The sequence below is a fragment of the Papio anubis genome, chromosome X (genome assembly GCF_008728515.1).
Source record: "Papio anubis isolate 15944 chromosome X, Panubis1.0, whole genome shotgun sequence".
NCBI classification, from domain to species: domain Eukaryota; kingdom Metazoa; phylum Chordata; class Mammalia; order Primates; family Cercopithecidae; genus Papio; species Papio anubis.
The window spans coordinates 18,651,896-18,675,485 of record NC_044996.1 but is presented as its reverse complement, the minus strand read 5'-3'; the positions used below and the strand labels follow the sequence as shown (position 1 = coordinate 18,675,485).

The window sequence follows — 23,590 nt, the reverse complement described above, 5'->3', positions numbered from 1 at the left end:
AGTAATGCTGAAGTTGATGTAATTTCCTCTACAAAATGTAGCAGAACATAATTCTGGGAGAGTAGAGAACAATAACAGCGTCTTGAGGTGACTGAGTAGTTGGCAGAGCTCACTTTATTAGTCTCAAAAATGACTAGTTCCAGCCAGGTGCTGTGGTTCACGCCTGTAATCCCAGTACTTTGGGAGGCTGAGGCAAGCAGATCACTTGAGTCCAGGAGTTCGAGACCAATCTGGCCAACATGGCAAAACCCTGTCTCTACTAAAAATACAGAAAATTAGCCGGGTGTGGTGGTGTGCGCCGGTAGTCCCAGCTACTTGGGAGGCTGAGGCACGAGAATCGCTTGAGCCCAGGAATTGGAGGTTGTTGTGAGCTGAGATTGCACCACTGTACTCCAGCCTGGGTGACAGAGTAAGACCCTGTCTTAAAAAAATAAAATAAATAAATAAAAGTGACTAGTTCCTGCATACCAACCTGAAGAATTAAAGAAAATAACAGCTACCATTTATGGCACTTACTCTGTGCCAGAGGACTTGTATATGTTATATATTCTCTTCATTTTGTAAATGAGGAACCACACTCAGAGAGGTAAGGGAACTTGCCTGGGGCCTCACAGCTCGTCAAGGTTAGAAGTAGAAATCAAGATTAAGAAGATTATTACTCCTTTGAAGTTCATGGTTTTAAGCACAACTATGCATTATCTCTCTTTCGGCATGCATCATTCAAAATCTTAACAAAATCAAAATTACTATATGTCCTATATACCATTGGGCTTGCCTGAGAGTAATTAAAACCATGAATGCTAAATGTGATCATACTTGGAGTAAGTGACAAGGAGTAGGGGAAAAGAGAACCAACATTAATTGAACACCTACTAAAATTTCAGGAAGCATGCAAATTAAATATACACCCATTGTCTAATTTGATCCTCACAGCAACTCTGCAGTTATGATGCACATTTTACAGATGAGATTGGGAAATATTTGTTAGGTAACTTGTCTAAGATTGCACAACTAATAAGCAGCAGGGCTGGGATTTGAAATGATGTCCCACAACCAAGCCACTTTTTGCAGCTTACTCTAAAAGTTGGAAGTAAGTTGAGCCTCTTGGAGAAAGGAAGGTAGGCCCTGGGTAAAAAGTGATTTCAGGCAGAGTGTGGTGGCTCACACCTGTAATCCCAGCACTTTGGGAGGCTGAGCTGGGCAGATCACCTGAGGTCAGGAGTTCAAGACCAGCCTGGCCAACATGGTGAAACCCCGTCACGGCTAAAACACAAAAATTAGCCAGGCGTGGTAGCGGGTGCCTGTAATCCCAGCTACTCGGGAGGCTGAGGCAGGAAGAATTGCTGGAACCCAGGAGTCGGAGGTTGCAGTGAGCCGAGATAGCACCACTGCATTCCAGCCTGGGCTCTGTAGAGCTAGACTCCATCTCAAAAAAAAAAAAGTAATTTGAGAGGTAACGTGTAGTAGACGTTGGATTATATTCAGGTAGAGAATGGAGAGGTGAATTGCTGTACCTTCCTCAGCTGATGAGAATTGAATTCTACATGGAATTTGTTCTAGAGATCTACTCAAATTGAAACAGTGATTGTCATTTTGTCCAACTTCATTTTCTGTCTTACCTGAATTTTCCAAGCTGTGCTTTGATAACCATGAATCTGGAAGTTATGGAAGTCTGTGCTTAACCTTTCAGTAGCTCACCTTCCACCTTTCTTAGGGCTGTCCTGTAGAACACAGGAGTGACAACATTTGGTTTTTGTCTTCTTTTTACACAATTTAAACATTTGTGCTTGCTATGGAAGATGTTTTTATAATACACGGCATCAAATTCATTCTTGTGTTTTTCATATGGGGTTGTTTTGTTTTGACAACTAAATATTTATTTTAAGTTTTAATGTGTTTTGTTTCAGAGCACAAAAAGAGGAAACATTTAAAAAATAGCCCAATCACAATCATTTTATCTGAAAAGCATTTTTTTGGGGGTGGGAGGGTGCAGGAAAAGGACTGCATGTTTCATTTCATTTACTTCAGTTGGAAAGGAATTTTAACCATGATTCTCAAGGGCCAGGATGCTGGAAAAAATGTTATTTAGATAAAATGCCTGTTTTGATTTCCACATAGAACCGTGAGTCATAGATTCTGATTATAATAATAATGTCCTGATTCTACTACAGCAATCAGCCGCTTGGGTAATCAACCACTGTGTATAGACATGCATGGTGATACCATCTGATTTTGTCCCATCACCCACTGATTCATTCTAGAGTAGACTTGAGCGATCTGATGGAACTTGCAAGAATGAATGATCCTTTTGAAAATCAAATTTGTCAATAAGAATGGTACATTTTATTGTAGGAAAATGCAGAAAATACAGAAAAGCTTCAAGAAGAAAACCAAAATCAGTCATAATTCACCACCCATAAATTAATGACAATATTTTGTATGTCCTTTAAAAATGCAGTACTTTCTAAAAATGGTGGATTCAAGCCCATTGCAAAACCTCCAACTTATATAGTGTGTTATTTTTTTTTAAATGACTAGAAGATTTTCTGAATGACTGCTACATCTCTAGATAGAAGTCACGGTCATAACCCATGAAAAGGGAAAGCTGACAGGCAGTTGGAGAACTATGCTATAGCATCTTCCTGACAGCTATTTAAAGAAGCTTAAGGATAGCTCCTTTAAATTTCTCCTCTTCCAACTTGAATGATCGAGTTTCAATGCTAAAAGAGGCTGTCAGTACCCACCTCTCATTATTTTACAGATGAGGAAACTGAGGCTCAAAGGGGTCAAGCATCTAATGTGCTAACATCAGAGTTCCAGCTTGAACTTTTAGGTTGTCTTCATAGGTAGGTAATTTTTTATTTCCTAAAGATTTCTCCCAGTCAAGAACTTTTTCATGGCCTGACCCTCAAAAGAACAAGCTCTTCTGGTGGGAGTATACTATAAAGGATACTAAAAGGCCGAGTATAATACTTCCTAATTTCAGAATATGTTCCAAACAGTTGTGGGCAGTACAGGAATTTTTCATGTTATTTGCTTTATTGTAATTGAATATTTAGTAATGGGGAACCTCTTGAATGGGTCTAGCTCTCAGTTTAATTTCCCCTAGCCTGTGGGGCAAGTGCCAAGGCATATATGAAGTATGCATATAGGTACAAAAATGAAAGATGACATTAAAAGAGTCTTTAGACATGGTAGCCTGGAAAATCACAATTAGGGCTTTTGCTCCATGAAAGTATTTTTTTTTTCCTTTATAAAGGGAGATATCTGTTGAAATTGTGGGATAGAGATTTTAAAGATTGCATCTGCTTCCAAACTAAGGTCAAAAGTTAAATTGTAGTAAATGTGTGCAGTGTGGTATCATTAAACTGCGCACACATACATGAAATTGTTGTTTCAATCTGGCATCCCTTTTTTTTTTTTTTTTTTTTTAAGATGGAGTCTTGCTGTGTCGCCCAGGCTGGAGTGCAGTGGCGCTCTCTCAGCTCACTGCAACCTCCACCTTTCGGGTTCAAGCGATTCTCTTGCCTCAGCCTCCCTAGTAGCTGGGATTACAGGCACATGCCACCACACCTGGCTAATGTTTGTATGTTTAGTAGAGATGGGTCTTTACCATGTTGGCCAGGCTGGTCTCAAACTCCTGACCGCAGGTGATCCACCTACCTCGGCCTCCCAAAGTGCTGGGATTATAGGTGTGAGCCACCACGCCCAGCCTTAATCTGGCATTCTTAAAAAAATAAGTTATTTCGCTTTCTTCTCCCTTTTCTCCTGCCCCATTTCATTTCTTTCTGTAGCTATGAGGGTCACTCTTCGTGTCTGTTTCACTCTCAGGGTGACTCTTTTTTCAGTCCACCTGACTGCACCCACTTACCTTTTTCCAGGCTCTCCGTGGATCCATATCCTTCTATCACATTCATCTGCCACTGCATCTTGCCCTTGTCCCCATTTGCCATTGTTTAAATTACCCCACCCTGGGCTGGGCCAGGGCTGTTTTTCAGCTTAGGCTGGGCAGGGAAGCTGATCTCCAGGGCAGATGTGGAGTGAGAAGAGTTGTTGTCACTCTATACAGAAATGTTATTGACAGAATAGGATTAAACAAAATATGTACAGAGATTACATAGGCTATGTATACATGTAAACTTGTGAACACAAAATCATCCCTTCTTTACAGCCAGGGTTCCAGCAAATGCTAAGGCTACATGAAATAATGAGTATGGATACCTATTGCCGAGGGCTTACTATTTGAACAAGTGAGAGAATTGTACTCTTGCCTAGGGGTGTATGTTTAAGTAGTTTTTTTTTTTTTTTTGCTCCTGTTCCTTGTTATTGCCTGCTAATGGATATGTATATTGTCAGTAAGTGACCGACTCTCCCTAGCTTCCTGTAATACACTGTATTTCTCTTCTGAAAATGGATGTTCCTCTGTATTTAAACCACTGAGATTTACTTGTGCCTCATTTTTGAACTACTATAGATAAAAAACACACAATAGGAAATACTTGTGGACTGTTTTTGAAATGCAGTGAAACCTAGAAAAAGAAAATAACAATCAAAATAATAAGTATCTGCTGTCAGCATTTTACTGCTTCTAGAATTGATGTTCTCTTTGCCCACATAAAATCTCTCTGGATGTTATTCCTCTTGCAAGACATAGTAGCTTTTGCTCCTGTTCCTTATTATTGCCTGCTAATGGATATGTACATTGTCAGTAAGTGACCAGCTCTCCACTGCTTCCTGTAGTACACTGTATTTTTCTTCTGAAAATGGATTTTCCTGTGTATTTAAACCACTGAGATTTATTTGTGCCTCATTTTTGAACTACTGTAGATATAAAAGGCACAGATAGAAAATACCCGTGGACTGTTTTTGAAATGCATTGAAACCTAGAAAAAGAAAATAACAATCAAAATAATAAGTATGTCTTGTCAGCATTTTACTGTTTCTATTTGCCCACATAAAAACTCTCTGAATGTTATTCCTATTGCAAGACATCAAATATTCCATAGACTTTTTTTTTTTTTTTTTTGAGACGGAGTTTCGCTCTTGTTGCCCAGGCTGGAGTGCAATGGTGCAATAGTGGCTCACTACAACCTCTGCCTCCGGGTTCAAGTGATTCTCCTGCCTCAGCCTCCCAAGTAGCTGGGACTACAGGCACCCACCACCACGCCCAGCTAATTTTTGTATTTTTGGTAGTGACGGGGTTTCACCATGTTGGCCAGGCTGATCTCAAACTCCTGACGTCAGGCGATCCGCCCTCCTCTGCTTCCCAAAGTGCTGGGATTACAGGCGTGAGCTGTTCTGTAGACTTTCTAATAACAAGAATTTGTAATATTCACAAGGTTTTAAATTTCCTTTTTAGTACTAAGGAAGTGATAGCTGGGAATGCAGAGGCTTTATTGGCAAGATTGTTTTGACAAGGATGGCACAAAACTAAATTTCTATACTTGATTAATTTATAAGTCTTGTCACTCACTTTTAGTTTTAGAGTGTGGATAAGGCTGTTTGATTTTTGTCAGATTTGAAATGTATGATTTATGAGACATTAAGGATTGGTTTTTCAGTGCACTCTGCCAGGTCTAGTTTTATGCATCATTCTTGTTTGGGAAGCTGATTGCAAGTCTGCCTACAGACATAATCAATCATCTGCACCTTCAGGTGGCCAGGTGGACTGAAGTAAAAGATTTCCCCCAAGGTTTCTCAGAGACTAAAGAATACACACACACACACACACACACACACACACACGCAGACATGCAAATTATCGGTCCAAAAATATTTATATCACTAAGCCAGAGCAGTGGATTTAGACATTTGACTTAACAAAATTTGTTTTTCAACACGTTCCAGCAACTACCCGGTAAATGATCGTCATTTCACCTACAACAATGAGAAGATAAAGTCCTCAGCCACATAGCTTCTAGAGGCTAAAGAGGCATGTTAAATTGTTTGTCAAAGATTCCACACCTTCAGATGCCAGGGTCAACACAAGTTTTCAAACCCTAGACCCAGTCCCTTCTAGGCCACAGAAGGTCTGCCTCTTTAAGGAAGGAATTTTCCAATGCACTAAGCACAGGTAATCACACTAAAGAAAGAAACCAAGCAGCCAAACTAATAGGAGGAGGTGAAAGTTTATACTTGCATCTTATAGCAGATGGCCTTTGTTAAAGTCACTTTTAAAATATCAACTTTACGGAGCATGATTTAGGTACAAAAACCGGCGTCCAATTAAAGCCTCCAATTTGATGAGTTGAGACAGATGTATATACCCATGAAACCACTGCCCCAATCAGGATGTGGAATGTTTTTATCACCTCCACAAGTTTACCCTTGCTGCTTTTCCAGTAACATTCTTCCCCCTGCCCCTTTTCCCAGACATCCCCTGTTATGCTTCTGTGTGAGAGCCACTTTCAAAACTCAGATTTGAAAGTTTGTGGACCTTCCTCTATAAAAAGACTATATTTACATCCAAAATGCAATTGTGTTCTCTATGTTTAAAATAATATTACAGAGAAATTCCAGGTATTGATTTCCTAGAATCTTTCCCTGATCCTCTGCAAATAAGCTATTTAGTAAATAGTTTCATTATGTGCTTGAATTGAAGAGAAATTACAGCCAAGAGAAAAACAATTCTAATAGACAGAAAAGCAGTGTATGTTCTTCTCAAGTAGTTACAGTGAGATGTCAAATCCCTCAAGACCCGGAAAAATAAAATTTGAATTTTGCTTCGTACTTATATGTAAAGTACAAATGAAGACTGAGAATAAAGATTTTATATGTATCTATCTGTCTCTCTGCCTACCTATCTAATCATTCATCCATCCATCCCTGCAGCTAGTGTGTGTATATATGTTTCTGTATAAAATTACTATGTATTAATAACCCTATCCCTTGAGGATTCCAAAATATTTGAAGGCTTCAGAGGGAATTTTTTGTGCATGAAAGGTGTACTATCTTTACAAACTTAGGTGAAAAACAAGCTTTTCATATGCTGTTATTATTCTCATTGATATATTTAATTGAACTAATAATTATTGGGCAATTTAAAGGCTACAGCATTGAGATGCAGTTTGCCCCTTCGTTTGTCAACTTCTAGAAAAATCCAAGTGTCAAAAACTATCTCGCTGGCTCTCTGTTCTGTTGCTATTATTTTGGCATGCGTCTAGTCTCCTCTTGCCACTCTAGATTTCTACTGTTTCTGCCCTATCTTCCTTCCCTGATTTTCCTCCTCCGTGTCTTTCCCATATCCTGATGCCACTTCTCTTGCACTGCTCTGCTTTCTCACAAGAAAGCCATTTTTATAAACATCTCCAGACTGAGAGGGCAGCAGACTAATTCCAAAGTGCCAGATAGCGTCTTGGAGGCTGTTTCTCCTGTGATCCAACACTTCTTCACACACCTTTCCAGTTTTGAGCTGTACTGGAGATTGGAGAGTTGTGAAAGGATGGTTTTTGGATAATCAAAGTTGAATATACTTGCTGGGCTGTGTTATGGACCGTCTTTGAAACCATGAATCATTAAAAATAAGTGAATAGTTTACATTATAATATTCCTAGGAAACATCCTTTGATAACTGTAAAGCAATTAAAATTGTCCTGAGATAAGGTGATTTATTGTTTTTCAGAATGGGCCATAAAGATAATAAAGAACCCCTTCAGCATTTGTCAAAACCCATAAAATGCACAACGTAATGAATGAACCCTAATGTAAACCCTACACTTTAGTTCATTATAATGTATTAACGTTGGCCTATCAATTGGGACAAATGTACCACATCAATACAAGATGTTAATAATAGGGGAAACTGGGAGATGGATGCTAAGAAGGCATACAGAAACTCAGTACTTCCTACTTAGTTTTTCTGTAAACCTAAAACTGCTCAAAAAATAGTCTACTAATTAAAAGGCTCATGCCTGTAATCCCTGCAATCTGGGAGGCCGAGGTGGGTGAATCACTTAAGGCCAGGAGTTTGAGACCAGCCTGGCCAACATGATGAAATCCCGTCTCTACTAAAAATACAAAAATTAGCCGGGTGTGGTGGCATGTGCCTGTATTCCCAGCTATTCGGGTGGTTGAGGTAGGAGAATCACTTAAACCCGGTAGGCAGAGGTTGCAGTGAACCGAGATCGCGCCACTGCACTCCAGCCTGGGAGACAGAGTGAGACCCTGTTTTAAATAAATAAATAAATAAATAAATAAATAAATAAATAAATTCATTCCAGTGTTTGTTTTTCAGAATGAGTGAAATAAGAGGTGTGTTTCTTGTTGAGTGATGTAACCTGTGGCATGAGCCCCTGAAAAGGGGAAGTATGAGGTTCCAGGAGAGCTGCCCAGTACCTCCAATGCTATGTCTAGTTGCACAATAGTCAGTAGATAGGTCAGTGGGAGCACTGGGTTGGGACTTCACATGCCACCCTTGAAACATCATGCCATCTTTGCAGTGGAGTCCCAGATTTTGCAAATCCCCTGCCCTACAACCCAGTGGGCCCTTTTTGACCCTTGCATTTGTGGTATCATTAGCAACAGTGACAGTTGGTGAGCTTATGCCAACTCCAAGCCAATATCCAGGTCAGAGTTCAATTGCTTTGGGCCAAAGGCTGTTATTACATGGCTTGTAGGAGCGTAGACCCAATGCCCGAACTTCCATGCACTTACTCAATATGGCCAGCTCTACAGTAAACGTGTGTGAAAACATTCAGTTTTTATAGCCATTAATGTAAATAGTTTCTTTATATTGGACCTGGGTAACTATGATGGGCAATTACAAGTACGCATTGCTTTCCTGAGTTGGCTGTGAGAACAGAACATTCTGTGGTAAGTGGTAGTGGGGCTGAGGGGAGGATCAGGTCTGAGAGGGGCATTGCAGCTGCAAAGGGAAAGAAAAAGGACTGAGAAGCCATTAAGGATTAGAAGGCAAATGGGAGCCATAACTCAAACACTGCGTATCTTAAAGAAGTGGTTGTCTGTCAGGTCTGTGATAAGACCTGGGGTGAAAAATCTCATAGTTCATGTGATTAGCTGAAAGATACCAATAAAGGGAAGAGTTGGTTATAGAGTTCCTCTGTTTAGTTTTTTTTTTTTTTTTTTTTTTGAAACTCTGTCTTGCTCTGTTACACAGGCTGGAGCACAGTGACGATTGTGGCTCACTGCAGCCTTGACCTCCTGGGCGCAAGTAATCCCTCTGCCTCAGCCTCCTGCGTAGCTGGGACTACAGGTGTGCATCACCACACCTAGCTAATGTTTTAGTTTTGTAGAGGCAGGGTCTCGCTATATTGTTCAGGCTGGTCTCAAACTCCTGGCTTGTTTAGCTTATTAAACTTTATTTTGTATATTGGAAATAATTCTTTGTGTACAGATTTGTCAGGTATACTCATTGTTACATCTATTGTCAGACAAAGTTTTATTTTTCTTAATTTCATTGGTTGCCTGAATTGACTATATATGCGGTACCACCTGTTAGAAGCAGATTTTGATGAGGAAGGGGAGAAAGAGGATAAAAATAACTTCTTCCTCAAGTCCCATTTCATGATGGAAGCTGGGATTCCAGTTCAGTGGCCAGGCTAACTGGTCACTTGATGCCAGTAGTGAGCCAAATGGTGGCACTGCCACTGGATTTCTTTCAGTCAGCTTCACAATCGATACCAAATCCTGCAGCTGACGTGACTTTACTGCAATTCCTGTTGATTGGAAAAATGGCAAAAGTCACCATCTAACCCAATCATAATATGTTTGTTTCCCAGGTATAGACAGGCTGGGTTAGTCATTAGGCCTAGCATAGTCATGCTCCCTAACTACTGTAAGTATCTGGAAGGACTGAGGAGGTGTAGTGGCAGTGGCTTGTGGGACAGGCATGTGACAGCATCTTTTTGCCCCCTTGCTGCTCACCCACCTGCTGCTTGCCACCTATTGGCTCCTCTTCATCTTCCCCTCCCTCTGTCTCCTCTTTATCCTTAATCCAGCTACCTTTGAATTTTCTGTTAAGGAACCAGGAGGGTCTCAGCATGAAAATAATTGGCTGAAGTATTCAAAGTACCAGAGCAACATACTTTATAATTCTTGGACTGCCAGATTGTTACTGCTGCAGTGGTTTTTTCGGTATTAAATGAGACTTAGGGTATGTCGTAAATGTTTTCTGACATACAATTTGAAAGTTGAATTTTGTCACCTTACACACTTAATTATCATTCCTGCGACTTTAAAACCCCCCTAAATTTTCCTTATGTGTTTATGATTATCCCTATAGCAGTTAATGGCAGCATGCATGCTGATGTGAAGGATTTGCTCCAGGGCTAGTTGATGGGAGCAGAGCTGCCCAGTTGCTGAAGTGTAAGGAAACAGTTCATGGAGTGCCAATGACAATTTAGGAAAAGTATGGGGCTGAGTACTTAGTAAGATGAAATAAAAAGTATTTATCGAGTGCTTACTCTAAGGAGAAGGCACTTGGCTAGGTTTGCTAGATGCTGTGGGGAGCCTTAAAACAACAGTGATCTCTTCAAGGCCGGGCGTGGTGGCTCACGCCTGTAATCCCAGCACTTTGGGAGGCCGAGGTGGGCGGATCACTTGAGGTCAGGACTTTGAGACCAGCCTGGACAATATGGTGAAACCCCATCTCTACTAAAAATACAAAAATTAGCTGGGCATGGTGGCGTCTGCCTGTGGTCCCAGCTACTCGGGAGGCTGAGGCAAGAGGATCACTTGAACCTAGGAGATGGAGGTGGCAGTTAGCTGAGATTGTGCCACTCCACTCCAGCCTGGCCGACAGAGAGAGACCTTTTCTCAAAATACTAGCGATCTCTTCAAGCAAAGAACACCCATTCTAATTGGAGAAACTGTTAAAGACACATGAAGGATGTGGTGGAAAGAGTTTTGAACTGTGTAGGGTGTGGGGAGGGAGTCAGGAGTTTTGAATCCTAGCCCAAGTTCTGCCACTAAGCATTGGAACCTTTGGGCAAATCATCTCCCCACTCTGGGTCTCAGTTTATAAAAAGGCAAATGAACGAGATCATCTCTTAAGATATTCTGTGGATTGATTCATAAATGTGGAAGAGATTCTGGAAAACGGAAGCTTGAGCCCAGGAGTTCCAGACCAGCCTGGGCAACGTGGTGAGACTCTGTCTCTACAAAAAATACAAAAAATTAGCCTGGTAAGGTGATGTGTGTTTGTAGTCCCTGTTATTCAGGAGGCTGAGGGTGGAGGATCACATGAGCCCAGGAGGCTGCAGTGAGCTATCACCTGGGAGCTTGTTAGAAATGCAACTTTCATGGGCCCCACTCCAGATCTAGGGAATCAGAAACACTGGGGATGGGGCCCAGCCATCTGTGTCCTAACAAGGTCCTCTCTCAGGAGATTTTTGAGGCACAATAAAGTCTGACAATTACAGGCTATAGGAATTTGGGGCAGTGATTCTCAGCTTCTGCCATACAATAGATTCATCTAGGGGAACTTTGTTGGGGGTGGGGCACTGACTTTGTGCTGCTATAATAGAATATCTGAGACTGGGTACCTTATAAAGAACAGAAATCTATTTCTCACGGTTCTGGAGACTGGAAAGTCCAAGGTCAAGGTGCAAACAGGTTCGATTGGTAAGGGCTATTCTCTGCTTCCAAGATGACACTTTACTGCTCCAGCCTCCAGAGGGGAGGAACGCCCTGCCCTCATGTGGCGGAAGGCAGAAGGGCAAGAGAGCCAAAGGCTCTCTTTAAGCTTTAATCCCATCCACGAGGTAGGAGCCCTCGCAGTTTAATCACCCCACCTCTTAAAGGCCCCACCTGTCAATACCATCACATTGGCCATTAAGATTCAACACCTGAATCTTGGACACATAAAAACCGTAGCAGGCACCCAGGCATCACTAGTTGCTTTGGCTCCCCAGGTGCAGCCAAGTTTGAGAATCACTGGCGTAGGGGAAAGTGGCATGAGCCAAGACTTCTGTCATTCTGTAGCGGCAATGAACCTCAGATGCAGGGAGTCAGCCAAAGCCAGAGGCTTGAATTTCACTCTAAGAAACTTGGCCTTTAGATTACAATGGAGAAAGGTTTTTGGCAATGGGAGTGATACATTCGAGGTGGAACATTTGAGAGATGATTCTGACGCTAGCTATATGAAGAAGAGGGCATATCCATAGTTAAGAAACTGATGAAATAGTCTGGTGTGAAGTGATAATGGGCCCAATTAGGACCATAGAAATGAAATTATAAGGAAGAAAATGTATGAAGGCTCTTTTGCAGGAAAAATGGGCAGGGTTTGGTGATGGTCGCTGGGGTGACAGCAGTGTTAGAATGTCTTTGGTTCAGGAGTTCCTCTCAGACTTATGGGAGGGCCAGTGCTCTCTAAATGCATCTGGCAAAATTGTCATGTATGGATCTGTACAATTCTTTGTTTTTTGTTGCTTTGATTTAGGAGTTATAATGCGGAGGTGATCCACAGCAAGTTATTCTATACAGAATTATAGTCACCTCAAAAGCTACTCATGGTCATCATGTCAGAGGGAAAAAATGTTGTTTTTCTTTAAAGGAAAGAATGCTTGGAGTTGTGGGAAAGTTGTAAACTTGGCAATGAGTAATTCAAGCCTATCAGTCAATTAAGTAAGTTTTTATTTTATCATTTGTTTTATTTGGGAGCTGCTGTAATAGTCATTGAGAGGACATCAGTCTTCACATTTTTAAAACAAAACAAAAATACCATTGAACATTAGGGCAAAGGACAAGAATTTCAAGGTTTTACTTTGACTTTAGCAAATATTTGCTGCTCCATTTTTCTTGCTAGATTTTGCCATTTGACTTGTGTTTCTGCTTTGTTCCAATTTGTTCTTTGTGCTTGATAACTGTAGTTGCCTCTATTTTTTTTTTTTTTTTTTTGAGACCCAGTCTTGCTCTGTTACCCAGGCTGGAGTGCAGTGGTGCAATCCCAGCTCACTGCAACCTCTGCCTCCTGGGTTCAAGTGATTCTTATGTCTCGGCCTCCCAAGTAGCTGGAATTAACAGGTGCGCACCACTATGTCTGGCTCATTTTTGTATTTTTACTAGAGATGGGGCTTCACCATGTTGGCCAGGCTGGTCTCGACCTCCCGAAGTGCTGGGATTCCAGGCATGCACCACTGCTGCTTGCCTCTATTCTATTTTTGATGGCCTTTTTATTCATAAGTATTCTTAAGGCTTTAATATTCCAGTTAAAAATATATATATATTTGTCCCTTTGTGTTTTTCCCCCAATATACTTATTCTTCCTTTATGACCAAAAATTATTTAAATTTGCATCCAGAAATGGCTCACAGAAAGAGCTCCTTGGTATCTATTTAGGGCATGGTGGGGCCTTTTGTTTGTTTCTAGTCATGCCACATCTGGAAGGAAAGACACTTTTTATTTACTAATTTGAAAATCTATGAAAGCAGACTCAGTATTTTAAAGGGTTGCATATATTCCTATGCAGAGTTAAAAATGACTCACTACTCCAACTTTGGTAAATGTGTGCACTTTAGTTTTTGAAGGAAGTGCAAAAATCTGCAGAAAAATCTGGACTAATCACAACTTGAAATTTTTATTATATCTACTAGATAACTTTTAAAAATATAACCCATCTTTTCCCAAACTGGATAAGGATAATTCCTGTCTTTCCAAATTGTGAGGAATATTATGATTATGTCATATAAAATAAATATAGAAATATGTAGAGCAAATGATCTTCCAGACAGAGTATAGAATATATCACCAGATAATACTCTATACTAAATATAAGGACACAAAACTGGACTTTATTGTATTTCTATAACTGGTAATATCCTTCTAGTTTTTGCTTGTTTATTACATGAATATACTGTTAAAGATTTGATTATGTTGTGGATCTTGATTGTGTTGGAATTATTAAAAATGAGGCATATTTAATCTGTACTGCTTATTTTCAATAAAGTATTTTGCCAAATGAGAGCCAGTTTACCAGTTCTTTTGTTAAAGAAAATGAGCCAGTGGCTATCTCAGTTGTATTTATTATTGCCTTTTATGGCAAACATTTAAAATGTGTTTTTAATGGTGCACATGCCACTGTTTCTGACCTTTATAGTAGCATAAGTATTTGAATAAAAGTGAGGTAAATGAGAAGTCTGTGCCGCCCAGTACCATCACAAGTGTACCTAATTAAGAAGATGTTTGGAATTCACTGTTCTTTGATTTCTTGGGTAGGAGAGAATATTCTGAAGGACGTGATTAAGGAGTCGTTACCATGACAATCACATTCAAAGAATTGAGAGGAGACAATGAGTCTGTGGGGGATCATCTCTTTTGATTGATTCGACTCTTCTTTTAGTTCATTCAAACAGCTGTTGTCACTAGATTTTCTTTTCCACGTAATTCATCCAATTGATTGGTGATGTGGGGATCACTGAAGCTTGGTTGTCAGTAGTGATAAGGGTCCGCAGTGTCCATGACCACAATACTTTTGCTAAACCTGAAGGAGAGTGATTGTATGTGTTAAATGTCACTAAAAAGTAACTCTTGGCTTCTTCTGGAATAATATAAGAGGTTTGTCTATTTTCACTTATTAATTCTGTCACGGTGGGATACGATTATCATGATCTCTTTGAAAGCATGACTAACCCTAAAGTGTTTGAGCTTTATTTTGGATTATTTTGCTGTCATCTTACCCAGTGTGTTTGGGTGCTGTTTTGTTTTTTTTCTTTACCTTGCACAATATTGTCAACATAATTTACATGATGTTCTGGTCAGAGACACAGTTACACGCTGCAGATTGAAAAGTACACACAAATATACCCACCACAAGTGTCTTCAGCCTCACGACCCCACCTAATGTTAAGTGGGACATGCTAGTACAGACGATAAAGTGAAATGGAGATACAAAGGCAGTTCAGATCTGACTGCCAATATTTCTCCTTCTTTGTGGACTAATTCTGGGTGGTGAAACCATGAACTATGGAAGGAAGACTGCTCCGGCATGGGCCTGAGTTGGATCCCATGTGAGAGCTTTGCCTCCTCAGCCTTTGGGCCTTTCTTTCTTCTGCCCTCTGGAGGGTGTCAGAGAGCATGAAATGCAAGGACTTTCTGGAAAGGATAGCCAGGGTTTGGTCTGGTTACTAGACGACACTTTCCCTGTCCCTTCCCCACCTCTAGCCCTTCCAAGCTGGAACGTGTAGAGGTGAGGAGCAGACAGAGAGATGGCAGGGAAGCCATTGGCAATGTGGGAATCTTAGGAAGGAAGTGATTCTGGTTCTTGAAAAAGCGAACCAAATTCCATCAAGTAGAATCGGTATGAATTGTACCCATCTCTAGGAAAAATCAATTCCAGAAGGGTGAGTAAGATGAAATATGATAGATAAGGCTAGTGTGTGACAGATTCAAGTTTGAAGCTTCAACTGGATTAAATCGAAAGAGAGGTATATTTGGTGTCAAGCGTTTGTGGCAGCATGTGAAATCATTGTCCACGTTTGATAGCAGTTTGACTCTTTGCCTGCTATAATAACAGTAATAAGTATGTATTTAACATTCAATGGGTACCTTGTGTGGGGGAGGCACTGCTAAATGCTTTACATGGACGTACCTCCTTGCCTCTATGAGGTAGGTGGCCATTATGATGCTGGTAGAGGCTGGACAGGTAATATGAGGCGGAGCCAGTATTTGAGCTCAGGCAGTCTGACTCTGATGCCCCTGCTGTGAACAGCTGTGCCATGCTGCATTCCTCCTCCAACTGCAGGAAAAGGTGTGGAATCTTCTAGAAACAGTGAGTTCTATATGAGTGGAGTGTGGTGATGGGAGATGAGATGGGGTAAAGCCTTTTGTGTAAACATACCATGCTAAGTACTGGGAGATAGAAATGAAATGAGATACTTTTTTTTTTTTTTTTTTGAGATGGAGTCTTGCTCTGTCACTCAGGCTGGAGTGCAGTGGCACAATCTCCATGCACCACAGCTTCCGCCTTCCAGGCTCAAGGAATTCTCCTGCCTCAGCCTCCTGAGTACGTGGGACTACAGGCGCACGCCTCCATGCCTGGCTAATTTTTGTATTTTCTCAGTAGAGACAGGGTGTCACCATGTTGGCCAGGATGGTCTTGATCTCCTGACCTCGTGATCCACCCATCTCAGCCTCCCAAAGTGCTGGGATTACAGGTGTGAGCCACCACAGCCAGCCAAAATGAGAGATTTTTTTTTGTCCCTGCCACCAAGATACTTAATATCTTATAGGACTAAGAAAACCTAACATGAACCAATCCAGATTCATATGATAGAATATGACAATGTCTTCTGCAAAGAATAGCCAGGGTCGCAGTCTGGTTACTAGAAGACACTTTCCCTGTCCCTTCCCCACCTGTAACCCTTCCAAGCTGGAATGTGCAGAGGTGAGGAACACACAGAGAGATGGCAGGGAAGCCATTGGCAAGGTGGGAATCTTAGAAAGGAAGTGATTCTGGTTCTTGAAAAGGAGAACCAGATTCCCTCAAGTAGAATCAGTATGAATTGTACCCATCTCTAGGAAAAATCAATTCCAGAAGGGTGAGTAAGATGAAATATGATAAGGCTAGTGTGTGACAGATTCAGGTTTGAAGCTTCAGTTAGATTGAATCGAAAGAGAGGTATATTTGCTGTCAAGCGTTTGTGGCGGCATGTGAAATCATTGTCCACGTTTGGTAACAGTTTGAGTCTTTGCCTGCTATGATAACAGTAATAAGTATGTATTTAACATTCAATGAGTACCTTGTGTGGGGGAGGCACTGCTAAATGCTTTACATGGACGTACCTCCTTACCTCTATGAGGTAGGTGGCCATTATGATGCTCATAGAGGCTGGACAGGTAATATGAGGCGGAGCCAGTATTTGAGCTCAGGCAGTCTGACTCTGGTGCCCCTGCTGTGAACAGCTGTGCCATGCTGCATTCCTTCCGCAGCTGCATAAAAGGGTGTGGAATCTTCTAGAAACAGTGAGTTCTATGAGTGGAGTGTGGTGGTGGGAGATGAGATGGAGTAAAGCCTTTTGTGTAAACGTACCGTGCTAAGTACTGGGAGATAGAAGTGAAAATGAGAGACTTTTTTTTTTTTTTTTTGAGATGGAGTCTTGCTTTGTTGCTCAGGCTGGTGTGCAGTGGCATGATCTCGGCTCACGGCAACCTCTGCCTCCCAGGTTCAAGGAATTCTCCTGTCTCAGCCTCCTGAGTACCTGGGACTACAGGTGCACGCCACCATGCCTGGCTAATTTTTGTGTTTTTCCGGTAGATATAGGGTTTCACCATGTTGGCCAGGATTGTCTTGATCTCCTGACCTTGTGATCCACCCACCTCAGCCTCCCAAAGTGCTGGGATTACAGGTGTGAGCCACCACACCCAGCCAAAATGAGAGATTTTTTTTTTTTTGTCCCTGCCACCACGATACTTAACATCTTACAGGACTAAGAAAACCTAACATGAACCAATCCAGATTCATATGATAGAATATGACAATGTTTTCCGCAAAGAATAGCCAGGATCCCAATCTGGTTACAGAAGACGCTTTCCCTGTCCCTTCCCCACCTGTAACCCTTCCAAGCTGGAATGTGCAGAGGTGAGGAACACACAGAGAGATGGCAGGGAAGCCATTGGCAAGGTGGGAATCTTAGGAAGGAAGTGATTCTGGTTCTTGAAAAAGAGAACCAGATTCCCTCAAGTAGAATTGGTATGAATTATACCCATCTCTAGGAAAAATCAATTCCAGAAGGGTGAGTAAGATGAAATATGATGAGGCTCGTGTGTGACAGATTCAGGTTTGAAGCTTCAGTTGGATTGAATTGAAAGAGAGGTGTATTTGCTGTCAAGCGTTTGTGGCAGCATGTGAAATCATTGTCCACGTTTGATAACAGTTTGACTCTCTGCCTGCTATAATAACAGTAATAAGTATGTATTTAACATTCAATGAGTACCTTGTGTGGGGCAGGCACTGCTAAATGCTTTATATGGAGGTACCTCCTTACCTCTATGAGGTAGGTGACCATTATGATGCTCATAGAGGCTGGACAGGTAATGTGAGGCAGAGCCAGTATTTGAGCTCAGGCAGTCTGACTCTGGTGCCCCTGCTGTGAACAGCTGTGCCATGCTGCATTCCTTCCACAGCTGCATGAAAGGGTGTGGAATCTTCTAGAAACAGTGAATTCTATAGGAGTGGAGTGTGGTGATGGATGATGAGATGGAGTAAAGTCTTTTGTGTAAACGTACCATGCTAAGTTCTGGGAGATAGAAATGAAATGAGATACTTTTTGTTTGTTTGTTTTTGAGATGGAGTCTTGCTTTGTCGCTCAGGCTGGAGTGCAGTGGCACGATCTTGGCTCACCGCAACCTCTACCTCCCAGGTTCAAGCAATTCTCCTGCCTCAGCCTCCAGAGTACCTGGGACTACAGGTGCACACCACCATGCCAGGCTAATTTTTGTGTTTTTTCAGTAGAGAAGAGGTTTCACCATGTTGGCCTGGATGGTCTTGATCTCCTGACCTCGTGATCCACCCATCTCAGCCTCCCAAAGTGCTGGGATTACAGGTGCGAGCCACCACAGCCAGCCAAAATGAGAGATTTTTTTTTGTGCCTGTCACCAAGATACTTAACATCTTACAGGACTAAGAAAACCTAACATGAACCAGTCCAGATTCATATGATAGAATATGACAATGTCTTCTGCAAAGAATAGCCAGGGTCCCAGTCTGGTTACTAGAAGACACTTTCCCTGTCTCTTTCCCACCTGTAACCCTTCCAAGCTGGAATGTGCAGAGGTGAGGAACGCACAGAGAGATGGCAGGGAAGCCATTGGCAAGGTGGGAATCTTAGGAAGGAAGTGATTCTGGTTCTTGAAAAAGAGAACCAGATTCCCTCAAGTAGAATCAGTATGAATTGTACCCATCTCTAGGAAAAATCAGTTCCAGAAGGGTGAGTAAGGTGAAATATGATAAGGCTAGTGTGTGACAGATTCAGGTTTGAAGCTTCAGTTAGATTGAATCGAAAGAGGTATATTTGGTGTCAAGTGTTTGTGGCAGCATGTGAAATCATTGTCCACGTTTGATAACAGTTTGAGTCTTTGCCTGCTATGATAACAGTAATAAGTATGTATTTAACATTCAATGGGTACCTTGTGTGGGGGAGGCACTGCTAAATGCTTTACATGGAGGTACCTCCTTACCTCTATGAGGTAGGTGGCCATTATGATGCTCATAGAGGCTGGACAGGTAATATGAGGCGGAGCCAGTATTTGAGCTCAGGCAGTCTTGACTCTGGTGCCCCTGCTGTGAACAGCTGTGCCATGCTGCATTCCTTCCGCAGCTGCATAAAAGGGTGTGGAATCTTCTAGAAACAGAGAGTTCTATATGAGTGGAGTGTGGTGGTGGGAGATGAGATGGAGTAAAGCCTTCTGTGTAAACATACCATGCTAAGTACTGGGAGATAGAAGTGAAAATGAGAGACTTTTTTTTTTTTTTTTTTGAGATGGAGTCTTGCTCTGTCACTCAGGCTGGGGTGCAGTGGCGTGGTCTCGGCTCACCGCAACCTCTGCCTCAGCCTCCTGAGTACCTGGGACTACAGGTGCACGCCTCCATGCCTGGCTAATTTTTGTATTTTTTCCGTAGATACAGGGTTTCACCATGTTGGCCAGGATGGTCTTGATGTCCTGACCTCGTGATCCACCCACCTCAGCCTCCCAAAGTGCTGGGATTACAGGTGGGGGCCACCACACCCAGCCAAAATGAGATATATTTTTTTTTTGTCCCTGCCACCAAGATACTTAACTAACATCTTACAGGACTAACAAAACCTAACATGAACCAATCCAGATTCATATGATAGAATACGACAATGTTTTCTGAAAAGAATAGCCAGGGTCCCAATCTGGTTACTGGAAGACACTTTCCCTGTCCCTTCCCCACCTGTAGCCCTTTCAAGCTGGAATGTGCAGAGGTGAGGAACACACAGAGAGATGACAAGGAAGTCATTGGCAAGGTGGGAATGTTAGGAAGGAAGTGTTTCTGGTTCTTGAAAAAGAGAACCAGATTCCATCAAGTAGAATCAGTATGAATTGTACCTATCTCTAGGAAAAATCAATTCCAGAAGGGTGAGTAAGATAAAATATGATAAGGCTAGTGTGTGACAGATTCAGGTTTGAAGCTTCAGTTGGATTAAATCGAAAGAGAGATATGTTTAGTGTCAAGCGTTTGTGGTGGCATGTGAAATCATTGTCCATGTTTGGTAACAGTTTGACTCTTTGCCTGCTATGATAACAGTAATAAGTATGTATTTAACATTCAATGGGTAGCTTGTCTGGGGGCGGCACTGCTAAATGCTTTACATGGATGTACCTCCGTACCTCTATGAGGTAGGTGGCCATTATGATGCTCATAGAGGCTGGACAGGTAATATGAGGCGGAGCCAGTATTTGAGCTCAGGCAGTCTGACTCTGGTGCCCCTGCTGTGAATAGCTGTGCCATGCTGCATTCCTTCTGCAGCTGCATGAGAGGATGTGGAATCTTCTAGAAACAGTGAGTTCTATATGAGTGTAGTGTAGTGATGGGAGATGAGATGGAGTAAAGCCTTTTGTGTAAACATACCATGCTAAGTACCGGGAGATAGAAATGAAATAATGATTTTTGTTCCTGCCACCAAGATACTTAACATTTTTCAGGACAAACAAAAGCTAACATGAAACAATCCAGATTCATATGATAGAATATGGAAATATTGTCTCTACTTAAGTACAGGTGGGAGGAAAACTAGAAAGTGTTCCTTTGAATTAAGTCACTTGAAAACATTTGCTTTCAAATATTAGTGCTTAACCATGAGCACAAAATTTGCCTTCCTCCAGGCTTTTGGCCTGACAGACAAGAACTCTGTCCCTATAGTCAGCAGATTTATCCATTTTGAGTTGGGAAGCACTGTCTTCAGCCCTGTCTTCCTGACGCCGATCCTGACAATCATCGTCAGGATCTCTAAACAGATGAACCCATTAGCCTAGTGAACCAACTGTCTCAGCTGTTTATTTACCAGCACATTAACGGTTTTTCCATCTATAACCACTGCCTGTGTGAAGATCAGCCTGGAAGTGGTTGGAGGGTGGGGTGGGAGGGGTGGTTACACACCTGGTTGTAATCCTGGGTTTATTTTTGCCCTGTTTCCATCGATACTTCTTGAGAGCTTCCTGTCTTCCAGGCACTGACCTGGGTGTGGGGATAGAGCAGTGAAAAAACAGACCGGGTCCCCCGCCCAGGGCACTGTCTTTTCCTCAGATTTCATTCGCTCATGTACATTTTCATAGTTGATCTAAAAGCGGCATTTGGTATGAATTCTAGGATTTCACACTTTTGGCATAATACAATGATCACACTCCCTTTCTCCTTTGCCCCAGCCAGTCCTTTCTGAATAAAAATCGTGGGGTTGGGGGCGGAAGGTAGTGATGTGATTGGGCCTGTGGGGAGGTTGCACAGGCTTGGGGAGGGCAGCGTGTCGTAGCGGGCCATATTTGTGTCAGGGATGGGAAAGGCACAGGGCACCCCTGTTGCCTAGTGCTGCAGAACCCTGGCCCTGGGATGAGCCTGCCCACTAGTCTGCATCCTAATCCTGCTGTTGATTGGAGATAACTTCAGCGGTCACAGGGCACCTCGTCTCCATGGCAACCCCTCTAAATATTCCTCTGGTGACTTGTGCTCTACATTCTGGCTGGATCAGAGCCCTCCTGTGGCAAAATATTCTAAAGATGTTAAAAGAGAGAGAGAGAGAGAAAAAAAAAAAAGGCTCAACTAATAAATCTATTCTAAACGACTGAGTCATTTGTTTTGATTACCCGGGTGATTGCCAAATGTTAATTTAAAACTGAAATAGGCCATGAGCTCACTCCCCTAACAATGCTGAGTGTTTGAGCTAATACAGCTTGATAATGAGGGAGCCAGATCCACTGCCAGTGCTCATGTTATATGATAAACAGACATTTGGAGAAATATGCAGAACATCTTGGCAGTTTTCCTTTAACTCTAAGGGTTGTAAATACAAAGTAGAATGTGTTACCATGAGCCATTTCAAAGAAAGTTGACTTTTATTTTTTTAGAATTCAGAACTTTGTTTCTAAAAGGTAACTTTGCCTCTTGATTCTCATTTTTTCCCCTAACTTAGGCGCCTTGGAAGTTGTTCTCAACCGTATCCAGCCCTTGCTGAATACATCCTATCTGCCACACATTCAGCGTGAGGTAAGTTTTAGTAATTGCCACAAATTCTCACACTGATCTCCAACCTTCCAAGTTGTGGTATTAAGGGCGGCATTGTACAAAGGGCCTTATTTGTACAGGAGGTTTCAGAAGGTTCATTTTAATTGACCCAACCAATGTCACTGCTTACCCTAAATATTAGCTCTCGGGGAGAATGTCTTTTCAAGGGAAAATCTCATTTGCTTTCAACCTGGGCATATGAAAAGGGAATTTGCCAGGCACAACAGAACTATTTGAAGGTCTGCTTGAAAATAAAGATCTGCTAATGTCGCTGCATGAACAGTAGGGAGCAGGAAAGCTACATGGAGCAAATACTGGGATGGGATGGGGGAGACTTCTGCTGCCAGCCAGGAGGTTAGGTTGACCTGATCTGCTCTTAGGAATCTTTCTCCGTGGGTGGAAGGAGCCAGGGTACAGGACTGGCACTGCAAAATCTGGTGATAGAAGGCCAAAGAGTGCTTCTGCTGGGTGACATTAATAGGGTCCAGGAGATTTTCTTCTGATATGCCCTCAAGTTCAGAACAACCTGTGGGAAACCAGGTTGAGTAAGACCTTCCAATGCTTATATTGGATAAGCATTCTCTGTCCTCTTCATTTAGCCACAGTGACTTGTTTATACTCTGTGATGACTCAGGGTTCCTCAGTTTTCTCTTTGAGAGAGGGACATTGACCTTTGAAAATAATGAAAGGAAGGCATCTAAGAGAAGGCTCATCCAGGCACAATACAGGGATGGTTCCTCCTTTTTTGTGCCCCGGTCTCCGTGCGCTCAAAAGAGGGGATGTAACCTTTGCCAGCACTGTACCTGTCAGGATGTGCCATTTCATCCCTCAAAAGGTTGCTGCGTTTTTGCCTTCACCTTCACCCTGCCCACCCCTGCACGCAGCCACATGGTCAGTGTAGATACCTAGATTTCAGTTAGGGTACACGCTCACCAGGTGACAAGAATTGCCTTTGTTATGTCTACTTGCTGCAGAATTCCCCCCAGGTTTTAAAATATCTCTTCAAATACCTAAATGTATTAAACCTTAAATAGTAAAAAGCATAGGACAAACTTTTAGAAATGCTAAACCTGAATTTTATCCATTTCATTAATTATGGTGATAGTTGTAAGTCCTTCCAAGGCCCTGGGGCTTGAAGCAGACTCAGTGATAAAAGCTTTCATCAGCTTCCCTCTGCTGCTGGAGATGGAATCTTCATTTTTGGGTCTAAATCCTGCCATAGCTCTCATTCATAGCCTTTACCTGTAATGGTTGTTTTCAAGCTTAAAAAAAAAAAAATGATAGAAACCCATCTTCAAAAAATACAAATCTACAGATCTAACCCCAATAGAGAAAACCAACAATCTGCTTTGGCTCAAGTAGGAGGCTGTGACTCTCTTATCAGCCTCCACTGAG

The 23,590-nt window shown here is 42.0% G+C and overlaps 1 protein-coding gene across 6 annotated transcripts in view; it reads left to right on the top strand.

Moving 5' to 3' along the window:
* Positions 1 to 23,590, top strand: part of FHL1 (four and a half LIM domains 1) — a 68,370-nt gene that overhangs the window by 4,776 nt on the left and 40,004 nt on the right. For 4 of the 6 annotated variants that reach the window (XM_003918332.4, XM_009198338.3, XM_003918329.3 and 1 more), the window contains exon 2: positions 22,104 to 22,177. The gene's annotated coding sequence lies outside the window, so the exon portion shown is untranslated. Of the gene's footprint in view, positions 1 to 15,645; positions 15,725 to 20,325; positions 20,480 to 22,103; positions 22,178 to 23,590 lie in introns of those variants that run through there. The other 2 variants (XM_009198334.4, XM_009198335.1) reach the window with 2 other exon arrangements.